Below are 20,208 nucleotides of genomic sequence, written 5' to 3'. Positions count from 1 at the left end.
GTATATCCTGCCTGCTGACCCCTGACCCTACATGACTGTATTTGTCTTCATGTTGCCAAAGACACAACAGGTTTTTATAAACATATTTGTCAGCATTTGGTATATAGATCTGTATAATGTACTTTTTTTGATGCAAATTCCATTCATTCATTCCAAAAATATTTGGCCAGTGCCTATTCTAGACCAGGCATGATTCTAGGTGATACTATGTGTGGAAACAGATAAAAATCCTGCCTTCATGGAGCTTATATTTTCAGCAGAGGAGACTAAAAAAATAAATAAGCAAATAAGGAAAACCTATGGTACTACAGGTAGTGTTAAGTGCTACTGAGAAAAACAAAGCAGACAATGAGTGAGCATGGAAGTCGTAATATCAAACAGAGTGATTAAGGAAGCCTCTCCAGGAAGGTGATATTAGAAGAAAGGAGTTATCACAAACACAGATCAATTTTATGCAGTTTATCACATCAAAGAAAGAATGAAAGTAAGGAAGGATGCTACACAAAGTGAAAATATGTTCTGGAGAGAGTGGAGCAGGTTAGTCTCCATGAGCGGAGAAAAACCCCAAAGTCTGAGGACACACCTTTTCTAAGCTCACTAGTTTGTCCCACCTTTCTCCTCGCAGGATTGGTTGCTGTTTCCCACCTTTTGGGGTGATTGACAGGTTGTGGTTAAACAACAGGCTATATAACAGGTTACATAACAGGTTGGTTATGTAACAGTTTCCCTTTCTGCACATGTGTCTTCCTCAGAACTGTTCCCACCAGGGAACAGTTCCTAGCTCCAGTCTGGTTCCTAGCCACAATTTGGTTCCTGCTCTCCACTCTTCTTTGCCACATATTTACCCTCTACCGGACCTAACAATTTCTATAATATTCCTCTGTACCACTCACAAGTTATAAACAAGCCATAGGTACATTCATTTCAGCAGTCTGAACCTGCCTCACCTTCACTCAAAGCCTGAGAATTCCTGGAAGGCAGAACATCTCTCTTCATTACACCTGTCTGAATCCATTAGGGATCCAGCAAACACCACTCAGAAAGCAAGTTCTCCATATGTGTGTGAGGAAGGACATTCCTACTATCGTGCCTCAAAGACTTTCATGAAAAACCTGCCTCTAGACATCTCTGGACTTCTCTCCAATATTGACTGTGGGGTCTCCCAGCGGCAGTGGGTTCACTTAGAATACAAGGCTAATTGTTGGCATATTTAGTTCAGACTTAGCACAGCACTCTCTGACTGCCTTAGTTTGGGCTGCTATAGCAAATAAGCGTAGACTGAGTGGCTTAAACAACAAACATTTATTTCCCACAGTTCTGGAGTCTGGGAAATCCAAGATCAAGGTGCTGGCAGATCTGGTGTCTGGTAAGAGCCCTGCCCACTTCCTGGTTTGCAGATGGCTGTCTTCTCATTGTATCTTCACATGATGGAGAACAGAACATTCCTGTGTGTCTTCCTCATTTTATAAGGGCATTAATCCCATTCACTGAGGGTGCCACCTCGTGACCTTGTTACCTCACAAAGGGCCCCCCTCTAAATGCCAGTGCATTGGGGATTAGGCTGCAATATATAAATTTTGGGGAGATACAAACATTTAGTCCACAGCACTAACCTTTTTTCAATTTGGTTGCTGGCATTTGTATACATTAATGTCTGCACCTTCTACCCCACCCCCACCCCACCATATATTCATTGGTTTCACAACTATTTATTGAGGGTGTATTATAGGCTCTCAATGAAAGCATAGACTCTTGCCCTTGAGAGCTTATATTTGAAAAAACAACACCTCCTTTGAAGGCAGGACACTGTCTTAGTCATCATCGTTCTCCCATAGAACAGTGCTTTCTTTGCCTAACATGCTCTATAAAGATATGCAAATGTTAAGACAAGTCACAAAGCAGAATTTCATGGAACCAAAAATAAATGTGCTCATCACTTTTTTATTTTTTAAATGGCTCATAGAGGCTAATCAGAATGAAGAAGAGTATTTAACCCAATGCCTTCCTCTAAAACATACTCAAGGTCCATTTATTTCCAACATGGTATTTTGGCCTGTGATAACTAACTAAAACCCCGCATTGCGAAAACATTGTGGCAAGAGGCTAGATGGGTCTAATTTTCTCCCTGCCTTATAAATCTTTACAACTATTGGGAGTGAGAGTTTAAGATGGTTGACAATTTAACGTGATTGTTTAATAAATGGCATTGCTAGTAAGCTATATTCCTTAACCCCTCAAAATATCAGTATATTGAAATCTTCTATCATGTCATCAAGGAGAAGAAAATGGATTTTGAGAATTTTCCTAAAGCGCTTGAATTAATATTATCTTTTTGTAGTCTAGGAAATTTTGCTAACAGCCCTGCTGATTTTCCATTAAAGTTATAGTGAAACAGAGCACTCGGCTTTCGTTTGTAAATCAACAGTGAAGGAGACAGATTTATAGTTTTTATCAGCATTAGCAGGGCTAAGCACATTTGTTCACAGGTGTTAGGAGTCACCACTTGAATGAAAAGCTGGGCAGGGAAATAGTATTTGTCTAGTGAAAATATAACTGAAGTATAAACACAGCCTACACCTTCAAATATGGCATTATACATTCTGTGCTGTTGCTAACTCATGTTGAAAAAAATCTTGGCATTTTCTTTCCTTCAGTTCATTCCTTAAATTGAATTAGCACATTTTAAATCCTTATGATTATCATTATTGATAGAATGACAGCATTTTTGTATCAGCAACAACCTTTTCATTGTTAATTGGGTGCTGAGATTGTGAGATGACACAGTTCCTCTGATTTTTAAATGCTAGAAAATGGAATGTGTGAACAATGGCATATAAAGTTCTTTGACAGATTTAGGATTAAGACTCAAAGTGTGTAATTCCAAAATCTTTGTTTAGTCCCTCAAGAAATAGTACCTCCTGAGCTTTGTCCTGCTGATTCTTTGGCAGATCTCTTAGGAACTAAATTTGTTGAGGAAAGGCAGCCCAAAGCAGGGTGGACAGTAGAAATTGTTACTTCTTGAATCCACTGGCCTTGTAACATAGGAGAAATCACCACTCAACCTTCCACACAGTTTTCTCATAATTTGTTGGAAAATATATCTTAAAATTCTGCATCAAATTCAATCGATCATTTGACCTACTGACTTTCAAGAACAACACTTGTTTATCAGATGTCTTATCCTATACTCAGGTTCCCTTACAGGTTCCCTTAAAAGATGGGAATAAATTCTGATGTGCCTATGATGTTTTTTTAGAAAAGCATATGAGAAAATACAATACTTGAAAAATGAATAAAATATGAACTTAAAATTTATCACATCCCCCAACAATGAAGAGATTTGGCATAAATGCACTCACCTCTGCCCATTGTGCGATTGTGCTATAGGTATTGCTGAACATATGGCACCTGATGTCACCCACGGTTGTCATTCTCTGCTCCCTCAGAGGTGTGCAAACCAGACCACATCATCATTTCTAGGGAGGACAATAGAATTATATCAAGTTACTAGATTTTGATGCGCAAAAACGAATTAGGTAGCACTTTCCTAGCAATAGAAGTATATGTAAACAATGTTATTGAATGAACATTATGAATTAATTTAATATAATTGTTACAGGAGATGAATATTCTCTAACATTTCAATTGTCATCTATCCACCAGAAAAACAAGCACCATTGAGCAAATATGATTTTAATCAGGATCAAGTCTGATTATTAGTTTACCTCCAGTCTAGGTTTTGGGTTTTTTTGGCCTAGGAGAATATTTACTCTGCTTAGGTTATAGATATTATCTGTTGTTTGGAATAAAATTTTTGCGTTTATTCCCCAAACTTTGAATTGACAAAATAATTCCACCAATGAAACCACTGCTGGGTTATAGAGCTATATTATTACTTTCACAAAAATCTAGCCTGTGTCCGGGATAAAATGACAAAGGCATATTGAATGAACAAAGATAGTTTTAAATTATGTCTTTGAGTCATGGTTCTAGGCTGTGAATTAGGCTCAGAGTAAGGGGAAAGAAGAAACATTTCTATTAATATTCCCACAGAGGGAAAACAGACAGGGGTAAAAGTACAATCATAACATTTTTCACACTCTCAAAAGTAACAGGATAAAGACATTCCCAAATAACTTTAAACCAAATACACAAAGGAGGAAAGTATGAGCTACCTTACTCTCATCTTCCCTCATCTCCTTGGGTAGAAATATGTTGCTCAAACATATACTTATTCAAATAGCATTTGAGGGAAATTATATGTATTGAATCTTACAATGTATTAGGAATTGGAACTGGGTTGCCCCTAACTACAGAAACATAATCTCATTCCCTGGAGCAGTGATTCATAAACTTGAGTGTTGATCAGAACCTCAGAATCACCTGCAGGACTTGTTAAATACATTGCCGGGTCCACCCCAGAGTTTCAGATCAGGAGGTATGGGTGGGGCCCGAGGCTTTGCAGTTCCAACAAGGTCACAGGTGATGCTGATGCAATTGGTCTGGAAACCACGTTTTGAGAACCACTGCTCTTGAAGGCACCAAAGCAAAGTTAAAACACATATGTTTAGGAATGCACAACCTGTTTTAACGGTGGCTCCACCACCTCTTAGCTCTGTGGCCTTGGTAAGTCATTTAATCCTCTGTGCCCCTCCGAACAATGGAAGTACTGATATTTGCCTCATCAAGTTTTGGGGTGTGTGGGGGACTATATGTGTGTCTGTATCCATATGTAAGCGGGTGGAAAATGCATATGCCACTGGTATAATTTGAGTCACCAGCTTGGAGTACTAATGCGAGTACATCTCTTTCATGTTTCCAATGACTCATTCATACCTGCACATGCCTAATGTGGCTAGATGTCCAATATCTGCCTCTTGAGACCTCCACCTTCCTTCTGTATCCCAGCAGTTTACTCAGTCTAAAGAGCCAGTCCACCACCCGTCTCCAGAAGAGAGAAGTGGAGAGTCTGTACAGGGCGATTGGGTAGGATGGATTTTCAGTCCAGGCATATGCTGTGCTGACACCAGCACCTGCCATCACCCTACCCAACCTCCAGACTGTGTCATGGAACCAGGGTTCCCAGGCTTTTCCTTCCCTTTTCTTAAGACAAATGTCCCTTTGCGACTCAGAGTGTCCTTTCCTGCAATCCCAGCTGCCCTTGTGGGGACAATACTTGTCCATCCAATAGTTTCCACTAACCTAAAATGGGAAAGGCGGCTGGGCATGGTGGCACCTGTAGTCCCAGCTACTCAGGAGGCTGAGGCAGGAGGATCACTTGAGCCTAGGAGTTGGAGTCTGCAGTGAGCTAAGACGACGCCACTGCACTCTAGCCTGGGTAACAGAGAGAGAGACCCTATCTCAGGGCAGGGAGGTGGGGAAGGAAAAGGAAAAGGGCTGGAGTCTCAATTGGTTTCTTCCAAGATGGGTCCTCAACCCTTATGCCAATATATCTACCTCAATGGCCAGCCTTGAGTCATTCTGCCAACCATAATCATTTTTACTTCTTCCCATTCCCCTGGCTCCTGCTGGTAGAGCCCCAGCATGTAGCAGGCTATCCCTAAAAGGTAGCCATTGTAGTGGCCACCAGCCCTCTTAGAACTCCACTCTGTTCTCCCAGGTGATAACATGGGGCTCACTATAGCTGAGGTAACTTCTGGTTCTTTTCAGAAGTTTGTTTTTCATCTATGTGTTACTGGAGATGCTGGGGGTTTTCCTTGTCCCCTTTCCCAGTGAGGTCACGTACTGCCATGTCCCCTGCCATCTGCTCGCCTTCCTGAGGCCCTGCACTTCTTCCACCCTCTGAGACTGGGTGGCCATGCTCTACAAGCAAACATCCTCTTTGTCCTCACTCCTAAAACCTGAACCAGAGCCATTCCAAGCAGGCCTCCAGCACTCCCTGGGCCTTTCTTAACCCTTTTTTAACTTTCTAACAGAAGGCACAGCAAGGCCCATCTTCCCCACACCAGAGGAAGAAAAAAGAGGAAGATGAGGAAAGGAAGGAAACTTGTCCCCACCCTGACCGAAAACTTCCCAGTGTGTGACTTTGAGACATAACAGAGCTATTTCTCCAAGAATTCTGGGGTAGGGGTGGGACAGTGGCAGAAAAAGGGAAGGATCTGCTTTAAAAAAAAAAAATTGATGAGGTGACAGAATTGTAACCTTCCCTCAATATTTATGTGCAGAGTCTTTGTATCTAGTGCTTTTTAGAAAATTGCTGTTTAGTTATAGCAAAATAATAACCACCCAGTCATTCAATAAGAACGTGTCCAGTGCCTGTTCTGGGCAAGGGCTGTTCCATGCACTGCTGAAAGCTACAGGAAACATCACACATGGAGTCAAACCTGTGGATGCTGAAGCTCCAAAGGCATGACACTGATGATGTGACCATTGGTCACAATTTGAAGTTCTAAATTATGAACCCCAGGTTCTAAATTATAATACCCAGGTTCAACCCAGGGCTCAGGGAAGTTGCTTTCCCCTCAGAAGGAATTATTTGCTAGGCTGTGCCATGATGTCCTGGCCTCCTGACAATCAGACATGCTCTTAGTGACATTTTTTCCTGGTCATAGGGACGGTGAGTATCATTTTCACACATTCTACCTGTTTCCCTTTAGGGCTGACAGCAGCTCTTTTCTACATGGGTTAACCAGCATCAGGGATGCAGCCTGTGGTTAGGAAGTGGAATAATGTTAACTGTCAGTTTATTGACGATACTGAGTGAATAGTTAGTGCCTGCCTGTTCCATCTGTTATAACTACTTTAATAGTCCCTCTTAGAAATATGCACAGAAATATATTCTTGGTTTGATAATTCTACATTTCAGATCATATACAGTACTGTCAAAAACAGCCTGAGCTAAATAATAACAATAATAATACCTCATTTAATGCTTACGCAACAATTCATCATTTATAAAATTGGAGTGAATACATCAGTTCTTTATAACAACTCCATAAAGCCAATAAAATGATCCTCATTGTTACAGATGAAAAACTGTAGCTCTGAGAAATTCAAAGATTTGTCTAGAGTAATGGTTCTTAACCAGGGTGACTTTGCTTCCTGGAGGACATTTGGCAATATCTGGGGACACTTTTTGGTTGTCTCAATTTGCAGAGGCAGAGGGAAGTTACTGGCATTTAGTGGGCAGAGGTCAGGGATGCTGCTAAACATGCTCCAATGGACAGGACAGCCTTTCACATGCAAAAATTATCCAGCCCAAAATGTCAATAGTGCCAAGGTTAAGAAAAGTTGGTCTAGGATCACAAAGTTGGTAAAATCTTAGCCCAGGCTTATTACTCTAAATTCAGTACTTTTTCTATATTTCCCAAATGTAAAGCTTTCATCTTAAATTGAATGGGGAAGCATAACCTATTACATTGCATGTTATGTTCATTTTGGCTTCTTTTTTTCCTGATCTCTGAGGAAGGGGTGGAAATTTTGCCTTTAGTAGACAATGAAATGTTGCTGTAATATAAAATTGTTCCTAGTAACTTTGGAAAACTTTTCGGCATAATCCTAGCCCCTCTTCCAACTTTATCCAACTCTATTGTATCTGTTGTGTCTACAATTTTTTGGATTACAAAGGATGATATATTTTACTGTGTTTTCCAGTTCTAGGACTGAGATAGACAACATCAAGAACCATGCAGGAGAGATGGGAGGCAGGAATAAATGATTGATTAGCATGTGTGCGCATTCTCAGTTATGGATGGTAATGGCCCGTGGATGTAATGTGAATTTGCCAAAGCTGCTGTTAATCCAAAAGTCATTTTTATTGAGATTTGGAATACAAAACATTTTTAAAGGAGAGCCATCTATCTAATAATTACTTTAATTCTGAGGTAAGCTACTATAGCAGTTATTTTAAATTCCCTAAATACACATCACTGTGAGTCAGGAGAGGCATCCAAGAATGTGTTAGTCAGTGGGGGATGCCAACAAAGATTAAAAACTGGAACGAGATTAGTAAAGGAATGGCTAAAAAAGCTATGGTACAAGTTACTAATTTCTCTCTACCTCGGTTTCCTCAACTATAAAATGCAAGTGTAGATAGTACCTACCATACAGGGTGGTCCTGAGAACTAAATATACTTTAAAATGTGCCTGGCACATAATAAGTGTGATAGTGCTATATATTTTTTTATATTTTGCAGGCATTAACACGAATCTGGCAAACCTATGTATAGTGATGTGAAAACATGGCATGACATCCTGTTATGTGAAAAAAAGAAAAGAAAAGAAAATCACAGAGCTATAATTATCACACTGGCCCATTTGTATTTTAAAAATCCCTAATGACTAGATCTGTGAGCTGTGAGGTATAGGTTGCATGGTGAAGAAGAACTTGAACCTTTTTTTTTTTTTTTTTTTTTTCAGTGAGAGAAGTTTATAATCACTTCCTGGTTCATGAGTAGGCAGATACAGAAGGTCACTCTGCAGCAGACTTTCTTATGCTTTTCTCAGTAATGGAATACCAGATCAGAAGACCAGTTGGGCCCCAGGGGAAGGGTGTAGAAGGACCTTTTAGGTTTCTGCAAACTTACCTCTCCCAGGAGTCCTTGGTATGCAAAGCAGGTCACCTGGGAAGAGGCAGGCAGAAGGTGTGAGGTTCACTCAGCCCCCTGGGAGGTCAGGGATCTTGCTGGCTCCTTCCTTTCTCAGAGTAACATGTACAGAATCAGAACCTGTCAGCTGCGTTAACATGGTCATGTCTGAGGTCTGTCAGCAGTACTATACAGTTGCCCCTCAGTATCCAAGGGAGATTCGTTCCAAGACCTCCCGTGGATACCAAATTCTGAGGATGCTCCAGTCCCCGATATAAAATGGCATAGTATTTGTATATAGCCTGTGAACATCTTCCCATATACTTTAAATAATCTCTAGATTACTTATGATACCTAATGCAATGTAAATGCTTTGCAGATAATTGTTATACTGTATTGCTTAGAGAATAATGACCAAAAAAAAAAAGATACATGTTCAGTACAGAATTTGTTTTTGAATATAGTATTTTTGATCTTCAGATGGTTGAATCTATGAATGCAGAACTCACAAATATGGATGGTCAACTGTATTCTAATGGTCCCAAAGAGGAATGCCACCAGAGGGAAAAGGAACCTGGCTGCGTGCTAAAGGCTGCATACCCTGGCCTAGGAGTACATGGGGGTGACCACTTCTGGTCCAGATGTAGCTGAGGTGGGACACTTATTTGGACTAGCTTTCTTGGCCCAGAGGTCACATATGTGAGCGTTGACAAAAGTGGGTAATATTGGAGCCCATGTGTACCGCTCTACTATCCCTATGTAGAACACAATATTAGGCACTGAAACAATGAAGAACTCTAGGATAGTCTTGGCCTTTTAGAGGTTTAGCATCTATTTGAGAAGGCAAGAGCAATAAATACATATATACATTATACTGGTTTATACTAAATGTAATTTCATCTCATACATCATTGGCATGCGTTCAAATTGGTATTGGAAAACTGTTTGGCAGTGTCTGCTAAAACTAAAATGTGCTTACCTGTGACCCAGCAATTCTAGGTATATGATAGATATATCCTAGGTACATACCCAAAAGAAATAACTGCATATATCCACCAAAATACATGTACAGAATGTTCAAAACAGCTCTACTGAGACAAAACTGGGAAAATCTAAATTTGACGGTATATTGAGTAAATAAATTATTGTATAGTCCTACAATGGAATATTATACAGCGATAAAAAGGAAAAGCCTTCTCCTACAGTCAACCATGTGAATAAAATCTCACAGACATAATGATGAGTGAAAGAAGCCAGATGCACACATGAATACATACTGGATGATTCCAAGTTCAAGAATAGGCAAAGCTAATCAGTGGTAATAGAAGTCAAAGAGCATAGGTACTGACTATGAAGGGGAAGGAGGAAACCTTCTGGGTTGCAGGAAATATTCTATCTCTTGATCTGGGTAGTGGTTACACTGGTGTATATATATGTAAAAATTTATTGAGCTTTATAGTTTTTTACTTTTGACTATACATATGTTGTAGTGTAATTTTTTTTAAGTAAATGAGTTGGTTCAGAGGAGTGAGTGATAGAGGAAGGTTAAGAAGTCATAGCAGACTTCAGAGGGGAGGTAAAAATTAAGGAAGATTTGATGTAAAAGTAGAACTTGTTCAAGGGAACTGCAAGAGGGAGGTCAGATCAAGCAAGAGAATAGACGAGAACAAATGCATAGTGGCACAGATGCCCAGAAAGCTTGGCAAACCTCATGCCTGTCTTTCCAACATCGATCTTCCCTTCCCCCAAGTTTGGAAGCCTTGGGGGTTGGGGAGGATTGTCTCCACCTCAGCTCCAAGGGTGGGCTTTAATTGGTTTGAGCCTTAGCAACATAATTACTTAGGGATGAATGTAAACCAGTCATTACATGGTTTGGATCAAAGGCGAGAGTGTTCTAAAATGGTCCAGTCTGGCCTCAGCTGAGGCTTTAGTGTCAAGGTTCAGGGAAAACCACCAACTATCTCCTCCTGGAGGCAAACAAAAAAGCTTTTCGCTTCAGTTCTTGCTGGTAACCATTTCGGTAGATGAGGGAGTTAGCCTGACATATAAAATTGAGCTAAGCTGAGAGAAAAGTAGAGAAACGAAGCTGGAGACTTAATTGATGGATCTAATTTTTTTTTTTTGAGATTTGCAAGCTCTTTTTGATTTAAGTCAGCTTGAATTGATTTTTCTATTGCTTTGTAACCCCAATGGCTTTTCTACCAACCTGTACACAGCACCTCATGAAAGACTTTTCTAGTTTCCATGGCCATAGTCACAGCCCTACTTCAGAACCTCATGGGTACTGGTTGGGAGAACTGCAGTAGCTTTCTAACTGGTCTCTGCCTTCAGTTTCTGCTTACCTTCATTCATCTCCCACATTGCTTCCAGAATGTTCTTCTCAAGCATATTGGATCTCTGCTGCCCCATGAATGACCCTAATGGTTATATGCGTTGTGAATAAAGGCCATCTTCATTTCTTCACGAGAGGGGCATGGTGGCTGTTAGGTTTGAAATATCACATAAAATTTGATAAGAGAAGGAACAGAATGCGAAGATGGTTAGTTTTCTTTTCCCTTCTCCAGTACAATCCCAGAATATGCTTCCTGAATACCCTTGTTAGCAAAGCAATGAGGCCCATCTACATGAGTGATGGCTTTAAGTGTTTTTGATGATAACCTAGTATGCATGTACTATACCGTATATCATATAACTGAAATAAGACTTTTGTAAAACAGTGCTACTCTTAATTCATACTATGTGTGTTAGTATTTTCTGTTCAGTTTCACTTCAAACAAACAAAAAGTTGCTTTAAATCAATTTCATTAACAGTAAAGATTTGAGACTTGCAATTTGAAAAATATGACACTAAAGCATATATACCCTCATTGCTAGGTTACAATTATGGGATGAGCGCTGTGCTATGTGCTTTTGCTAATATTTTATATTTAATCTGACATCATAATTGTATGACAGATCATGGCACCCATTTTATGGATGAGAAAAGTGAGGCTTGGAGGTACAGCAAGGTTATACAACTACATAAAGCAAAGCAGAGATTTAAGCACAGGTAGACCATGCCTCTGCTTACAGCTCAGTAACATATGCCATGGCTTTAGGTCATGGCCAACTTCAGGGAAGATCTGCAATGTGATGAGCTTTAAACGTGCAGCACACACAAGAAAGGGAAAGATCACCAGGTTACGAACAAAATGCTCTCTATCCAACAACTGCATTCTTTCTCTGGAACTCTATTCCTGCCCCAGTATCCCACTCTGCAAGTCCTCCAAAAAATGACAGAACCCTTAAAATAGAACATTCAAACTGCAACAGAGAAAACAGCTTTATGATTAGGAGGAATCTTCTAGCAGGCTGGCACTAAATCTTTTGACTTGTCTTTATATTACCAAAACTCTGTGGAAACTAAGAACGAAAGATTCCCAAAGTTTTATTTTTTTTCTTTTCCTTTTCCCAAATCCCCAAACCATCTAAAAGTAGGCAAAATCTAAATTCTGCTCTTCCAATAAGGAAGATTTATTATCTTAAACATCAATCTGTTATATACAACTTGATTTCCAAAATTGCTTAATTTTCTGGATCATTCTTGGAGGGAAACTTGTGTGCCAGGCAGTGTGCTGGGTCTTTAGAATACAAAGACCTGCTCCTCACCCTTAAAAAGGGAACATGTACTGAAGACAGAGAACATCATAAACCAATAATTGTGCACAGTGGGATCCACGCAGAAATAATGATACAAGATGTAAAAGAAAGACAGTGGATTGAATCATAAACATGGCAAAGCAGAATTTTGATTTTTCCTGCTTTTAGATGTTTTTGGGGGTTTGGGGAAAGGAAAGAGAAAAAAACATATCTTTGCCGGTCTCTCATTCTTAGTGTCCATGAATTTATGTTAATTTAAACAAGACTCAAAAGATTTAATGCCAACCTCATAGAAGTTTCCTTCTAATCATAAAACTGTTTTCTCTGTTGCAATCTGAGTGTTCTATTTTGAGGGTTTTGTCATTTTTTGAAGGACTTGCAGATTGGGAGACGAGGGCAGGAATACAGCTTCAGAGAAGAAATGAACTTGTTGCACAGAGAGAGCATTTTGTCTGTACCCTGGTGGTCTTGTCTCTCTTGTGCGTGCTGCAAGTTTAAAGTACAGCACATGAAGATCTTCTCTGAAGTTGGCTGTGACCTAAAGCCATGGCACATGTTACTGAGCTATAAGCAGAGGCATGGTCTACCTGAGTTTAAATCTCAGCTCTGCCATATGTAGCTGCATGACCTTGGGCAATTTGCTATACCTCGGAGCCTGAGTACCTTCTTCCATAAAATGTTAAAATGTTATAATGTGAAGCAATACAATGACAGCATCTTGTATTGTATTCATAATAATGAAGAGGATGACACCATAGTTTGGCAAATTAGGGTGATTATCCTAGTTTTGTCTTTAGGGTCTAGAATTCAGGTGACAGGGTGCCAGTGGCCTGTTGCAAATCAAACTGAATATTTACTGGCAACATTTACTAACAATGAAATCAAGCTAAAATGAAACCTTAAGAGAAACTGATTTGAAAAAATATAAAATCTGCACTCTTTAGCGTATAACGTGCATCTTGTGGATGAAGATAGGTTCTTCATTCATTTATTTAACAATGATTATTGAATACCTAATATGTGCCAGGCACTGAGGTAGGTGTGGAAACATAAGAGTGAACAAGATTCCTGTAGTCCCTGCATGATGGAGTCTACAGTCTGATGGGGGAGACAGGTGACATAAAAGGAAATGCATTCACAAAAGGATTCCAGTTGGGAACAGTGCCCCTAAGGATATAAAGTTGATGTTGCAGCACAGAATAATACGATGGGGTGCTTTCTTTAGACAGAATGGCTAGGAAGGCCTCTAGGAGGAGGTGACATTTAAGCTGAGACCAGAAGAATGAAGTAAGCCTTGTGAACATCAAGGGAAAGAATCAAAGAATCAGTGCGTGCAAAGGCCCTGGGGTGTATGGGACTGTTTGTATATCCCAAAGCTCTGAACTTCTTTAATACAAACTGGCTGGAGCCTTCCTCTTCTATCCTGCCAGCTGCCTTTCTGATTCAGTCCTGCAGTGTGAGTCGAGCTCCAGACTGGGGTCCTGGCTAGTTCTGACCATTTGATATATCAACCTAAATACATGCTGGGATAGTCCTCTCTTTTCCACACATCTGCCACAGACTGTATCTTCCTTACTCTGACTTAGCCATTCAATCAAGACTGCCCTTGACATTTATCTCATTCTGATTTTTTTTGCCTACATTTTCACCTCAGGTCCTGAGAGAATAGTTACTGACACAAGGTAGAGGCTTAAAAATTACTTGCGGAATTTTTGAATGAATTTCATTAGAGTATCGGAGAACTGATTTTTTGTTTATTGTCTGTGGTTTTGTTTGCTTGTTTATTTTAACAAAGATTGGATTGGCAGAGAGTGAACTGGATGGAATTTGAAGGAGAATGGCACAGTATTCCGGACTGGCACTCAGTTACTGGAGGGCTACCTGGCTCTGACACTCATTTGCAATGTGACCTTGGACAAGCCATCCCACTTGAGCCTTTACATCCTCAACTACAAATGAAGGTTTTGGTCTCTTCAATGTCTTTGGGTTTTTAAAAATTATTTTTCTATGAATCCATGGGGTATTAATATTTGCCACTCCTACCACACTCCCATGAATGAAATATTATCTGTAGGCATCGACTCAGTTCATGCAACAATGCTGCCTTACATTTGATATGAATTTATCATTTTCCTAGCACTTTCATCTATACTATCTTATTTGATTTTAACTAGTCATGTAAGGTATTTAAGACAGGTATAATTTTTTGTACATTTGACAAGATATGAAATTTGCCCAAGATGACAAAGAGATAGAAAAAGGAATGAATGACATTTGTCTTTACTGTCCTGACTATACATGGCACAATGAATCAGATAGGATCTCTACCATGTGGGAGGCAAACTGTTTACCCCCTAGTATAGCAGTCACTACTGTTTTTTAATGTTAATGATGGTTTTGACAACGCTGAAATTTAATGCATCTTTTTTTAAGTTAAACTCTTTAGTGATAATGATCAGAAAAGTACCCATGTTAGCTCAGTTGGGGAAGGGGAATATTTTAGGAATTAGCAATCTCATGGAAGGAGGCATTGTGATCCTCATAGTAATTGGGAAAGTATCTCTAAACATTTTTTTTTTTTTTTTTTTTTTTTTTGCGTAGGGCTTACTTGTTTGTCTGCCTTTCTTGGAACTCCCAAGACTGTCCTCTCTTATCTGAAGAGCAGTTTCTGATGCTTACTCATGGTTCTTGTTTCCCCACAGCCAGGGCTCTCACATGGCTCCACTTCCTCGCACCAGCTCTGGCCAGCTGACTTCAAGACATGTCCAATCTATCACTCACTACAGATTACTGCCAATCTCTTCCTCTTTTCGTTCCTGTGGTCCAATTTGCTGGGGCTAGGGAGGCTGGGATGGGAAGGAGTCATGTGGCACTTAAATTAAGTTCTATCTTGTTATAGACTGAATGTTTGTGTCTCCCTCCGCCTCCAGATTCATATGTTGAAAGTCTAATTCCCACTGTGATGGTATTAAGATGAGCGGCTTTGGGAAGGTAACTAGGTTTACCTGAGATCATGAGTGTGGAGCACCAGTGATGGGAATAGTATTCTTATAGGAAAAAGAAGACCAGAGATTGTTCTCTCTCTCTACCATGTGAGAATACAGCAAGAAGGCAGCCATCCACGTGCTAGGAAGAGAGTGCTCCCCAGAACCCAAACATGATGGCATCCTGATCTCAGAATTCCCAGCGTCCACAAGCATAAAAAACAAATGTCTGCTGTTGAAGTCACCCAGAATATGGTATTTTGCTATAGCAGCCTACGCTGATGAAGACATAACTCTGTATCAGGATTTATGAACAGTTTCTAGGCTAGGGAGTCTGTAGATGGAACAGACACCCCGAAATATTAATCTACCACATTTCCTTTTTGTAATTTAAGTTCCACAGGATCCTCTCAAGTCTCCTTTTCTTAGGTGTCTCCAATCTTGGGAAGTACCTATTCTCTGATAATTCAGGGAAAAAAACAAACAAAGCACCCATATTTGTCCCTGAAATTTAAAATAGGAAGTGTAGTTGCATCATTTTTAGATTGTAGGGTAAAAAAAAAATACTAGACTAGCAATTAGGTAACCTTAGATCCCAAACCTGATCTATCACTGATTTCTGGATAGATCATTTTTTGTCCCTCAAATTCAGAGGAATGAGGAACCTTAAAAACTTAAAAACCAGAAGAGATTTTACTGGATTATCCAGTCTCACCTCTGCATTTTATAGCAGAAGACCTTGACATTGGGCCTTAGGTCACACAGCTGATTAGAGGTAGAGCCAGTGAATATTTTTCCCAAATCAACATTTGTGATCTTTTCATTACATCATCTAAGTAGAGCCTGTAGAAGCTTACTCTGAAAATCGGAGATAATGCTCGTGATAATGCAGCATAAAGTAGTGTCTAAATGCAAAATATTATTCTAAGATGAGAACCTGGAAAGGAGATGAAAACCAGGAATCTTCACTATGTGTGAATAGATAGGAAACAACGTATAAATGATCTAATTCTTGTTCTCTAAAAACTTACATATAAACTAAATATCTTAAAAATTGATCCAAACTCTGTAACTGCCACAAACTTGCCTCAGAAAGTGGAGATTATGGTGTTCCCACTGCCGGATGATAGAGGAACATGGCTGAATGGACTCCGATCGCAGACTGCCTGGTTTCAGAGGTGGACTCTGTCACTCAACATAGTTGTGTGGCTTTGGCAAGTTTGTACATGTGATGAAACTTTTGCCCTGCTTCAAGATACTCCATGGTACCTTTCTTCTGTTGCCCTGTATGTAAAATAGCATAGGAACACATATGCCATAGAGTTATTCTCAGGATTAAAACACCAATATTTGTGAAATTCTTAGAACAGTGTTTGGCACATAGTAAACCCACTATGTGTTACCTGCCTTTATCATGACCTGCTTTTCTCTGTTGGAAGGACCAAAAGCTATTGTTCTGTGGTGAAATCTCCATTTAAAATTCTGGGCCGGGCGCGGTGGCTCACGCCTGTAATCCTAGCCCTCTGGGAGGCCGAGGCGGGTGGATCGCTCGAGGTCAGGAGTTCGAGACCAGCCTGAGCGAGACCCCATCTCTACTAAAAATAGAAATAAAAATTATCTGGACAACTAAAAATATATATAGAAAAAATTAGCCGGGCATGGTGGCGCATGCCTGTAGTCCCAGCTACTCGGGAGGCTGAGGCAGAAGGATCGCTTAAGCCCAGGAGTTTGAGGTTGCTGTGAGCTAGGCTGATGCCACGGCACTCACTCTAGCCCGCGCAACAGAGCGAGACTCTGTCTCAAAAAAAAAAAAAAAAAAAAAAAAAATTCTGTTGGATAGGTCAGATTTATCAGTTGGCTTAGTGAGGAAATAGAAATGTAAAGGTACTATTTCTTTAGTGGTGGCTTCATCTTTGTATTGATAAGGAAGACCCTCACCAACCTCATACTAACCTATTACTCGACTTCTGCAACTGTATCAGCCACCTGAGACCCCACCCCTCAGACCACCCCAACTTAATAAAAGTGGGAAAAACCCGGCGGACGGGGCTCAGAATTTGATAGCGAGACCCCTCGGAGCCCGCTGGCGAATAAACCTTGATTCTCCGACCCTCCGTGTGCCGCTCCGTTTGTCCTCAGAACCACTCACTGTAACACTCGCTGTAACATTTTGGTTCCCTGACTGGGAAACCGACCATGCTGGCCCCTTGAAGCCACCAGTTCTGGGACGGGCGCCACGGCCGGTGGGACCTCGTCAACGGAAGCAAACCGGTGCCAACCGCCATTTTGGGGAATATCTTCGCTCCTCAGGAGCTCCCGCCGGCCGCGGGGTCCTGAACTTACCTGGACACGCCGAAGGGGCAGATAAGTCAAATCAAGTCTGGAGGCATCGGACCAGGTAAGGTCCCGGGACCCGTCCCAGTCAGGCCTGTCAGGGGACTGAAGAGGAGCTTGGTCGCCTCCTGCGTGCGGGGGACTCCCAGGGCGGGAATGTGTAACCTCTGCCTGTCTGAGTGACTGAGTGAAGAGTGACTGTTTGTGGGTCCACAGCTGCGGCTACGGAGCCCGAGTGGGTCCTCACCTGCGGTTCTGGGGTGGCGTCCTACGGCATAACGGTAACTCACTCCCCTAAAGGGAGCAACCAGGACCGGGATTTATACGGGTACCCCTCAGCCAAGACGCGCCGAAGTGCCCGTGAGGGACGCAGCCAGGCGGACACCTGAGAGAAACCGCCCTCCTGGTTTCTCTGTTAAACTGTGGTACCGTTCAAAGGTCTAGGCTGGGTAGTGTAGAATCTAAGCCTACAGTCCTTAAACGTATGTTAAAGAACTTTAAGAAGGGTTTCACGGGAGATTACAGCGTCAGACTGAGTCCGGTCCACTTAGGGCCCTCTGTGAACACGAATGTCCCACATTCCCGGTCAACGGGCCCGTATCGGGAATCTTAGACCTCCCCACTGTGCGAGCAGTTTGGGGAGTTGTGACCAGGACTCCCGGCCACCCCGACCAATTCCCTTACCAATTCATGGCTAGAGATTGCGCAGACCCTGCCTCCTTGGGTCCAGTTCTGTGCTAATAAGGGACAGAGCAGGATTTTTATGGCCCAAAGGACCAGAGACTTCAAACTGTCCAAACCTATCTACCAGGAAGCTCCTGAAGAGGAGCCACCACCGCCGCCCTGCAAGCCTACCATGACACCTCCTGAAGTGCCCCCGAATCCACCAGACACCCCACCACAATCAGTCTCCCCACCGCCAGTTCCGGACCAACCAGGTGCCGGCACTCCCATCACCCGCCAGCTATGGTCAGCTCAGGCCCCAACTTTGGCCCTCCAGATGCCCCTGTGTGAGGTGCTCAGGTGCAGGTTATAGGCGATGGGTCCGTTCAGCCAGTTCAGCTGGTCCCATACTAACAGCTCTTCTCCCCCACTGACCTTCCGAACTGCAAGCACCATACCCTGCCATACTCAGAGAAACCTCAGGCCCTTGTTGACCTCCTGGAATCCATCTTTCAGACCCACCATCCCAGTTGGGAAGACTGCGGCCAGCACCTTCTGACCCTTTTTAACACAGAAGAATGATGCTGGATTGTAGCTGGGACCCAGCGGTGGCTCCAGGACCAGGCTCCAGCAGGGACCTTGTATGCCTTTGCCATAATACATAGCCACAGGGCAATATACAGGAGAGGGGACTGCTGACTGCAGGTGGAAAGGAGATCAAAAATAGGGACGAAATCCTCCAACTGCTGGAGGCAGTTTGGGAGCCGAAAGAAATTTCAGTCATCCACTGTTGAGGGCACCAAAAGGGCACAGATCCAATCACCACTGGCAACTGCCTGGCAGACCAAGCAGCCAAAAATGCAGCCAGCGGAGGATGTTCAGAGGACAACACTCCAACGCAGTGCCAAATCTTGTTAGCACCCAATGGCCCAAAGAACCAAAATATACCCCAGAAGAGAACCAGTGGGCAGAGCAGGAGAAGGCCAAGAAGGATGCAGACCGGTGGTGGCACCTATGGAACCATAACATCTTTATCCCCAATAAACTAGCATACCCCATTGTCTCCCCACATCATAACCTAACTCACCTAGGGAAAACAGCCCTCACGCAGCTACTCACCCAGTACCATTACATCGCCAAACTTCCATCCATTGCTGCAGCGGTCACCGCCCACTACCAGACCTGTGCTGAAAACAATGCAGCCATCAGGCCGAGACCCGCCCCAGGAATTCAGTACACCAGAACCTCTCCGTTCGAGGATGTGGAAGTTGATTTCACAGATGTAAAACCACGTAGGGGCTATAAATACCTGCTGGTAGTGATATGCACCTTCTCAGGCTAGGTTGAGGCAGTCCCTACCCAGACCAAAAAGGCTAGGGAAGTGGCAAAGGTTCTATTGAGAGAAATCATCCCCAGGTATGGTCTACCACTCTCCTTTGGCAGAATCCAGAAAAGAAACAAAGAATTAGAACAAACCTGGAGTTTTGACTTAGGACAATGGACTTCATGCCTACTACCTCTGGCCGGACCGCCAATAACCATCCTCCTCCTTGTCACTGTAGGTCCCTGCGCAGTTGTAAAATTCGTAGAGACAACTGTAACCTGGAGAGCAACAGCTCACATAATGACCTTAGGAGGCTATCACCCACTGGGAAATGATGCCCTATAATACAACATACAAGAGCATCAAAGGGAGGAATAAGGAAGACCCTCATCAACCTAATACTAACCTATTACCTGGCTTCTGCAATTGCATTAGCCACCTGAGACCCCACCCGTCGGACCACCCCAACCTAATAAAAGTGGGAGAACCCCGGTAGATGGAGTTCAGAATTTGGTGGCAAGACCCCTCTGAGCCTGCTGGCGAATAAACTTTGATTCTCCGACTTTCCGTGTGCCTCTCGGTTTGTCCTCAGAACCACCGGCTGTAACACTTGCTGGAACAGTATACATAATGTATTTGTAAAGCGGGCATTGTTATTTGCATTTCACAGACCAGAAAACAGGCTAGAGAAAGGAATTGCTTGGCCAGAACTGGAAGT

The sequence above is a fragment of the Lemur catta genome, chromosome 16 (assembly GCF_020740605.2).
Source record: "Lemur catta isolate mLemCat1 chromosome 16, mLemCat1.pri, whole genome shotgun sequence".
Lineage (NCBI taxonomy): Eukaryota > Metazoa > Chordata > Mammalia > Primates > Lemuridae > Lemur > Lemur catta.
The sequence above is the reverse complement of the archived record's forward strand: the minus strand, read 5'-3'. Positions refer to the sequence as shown.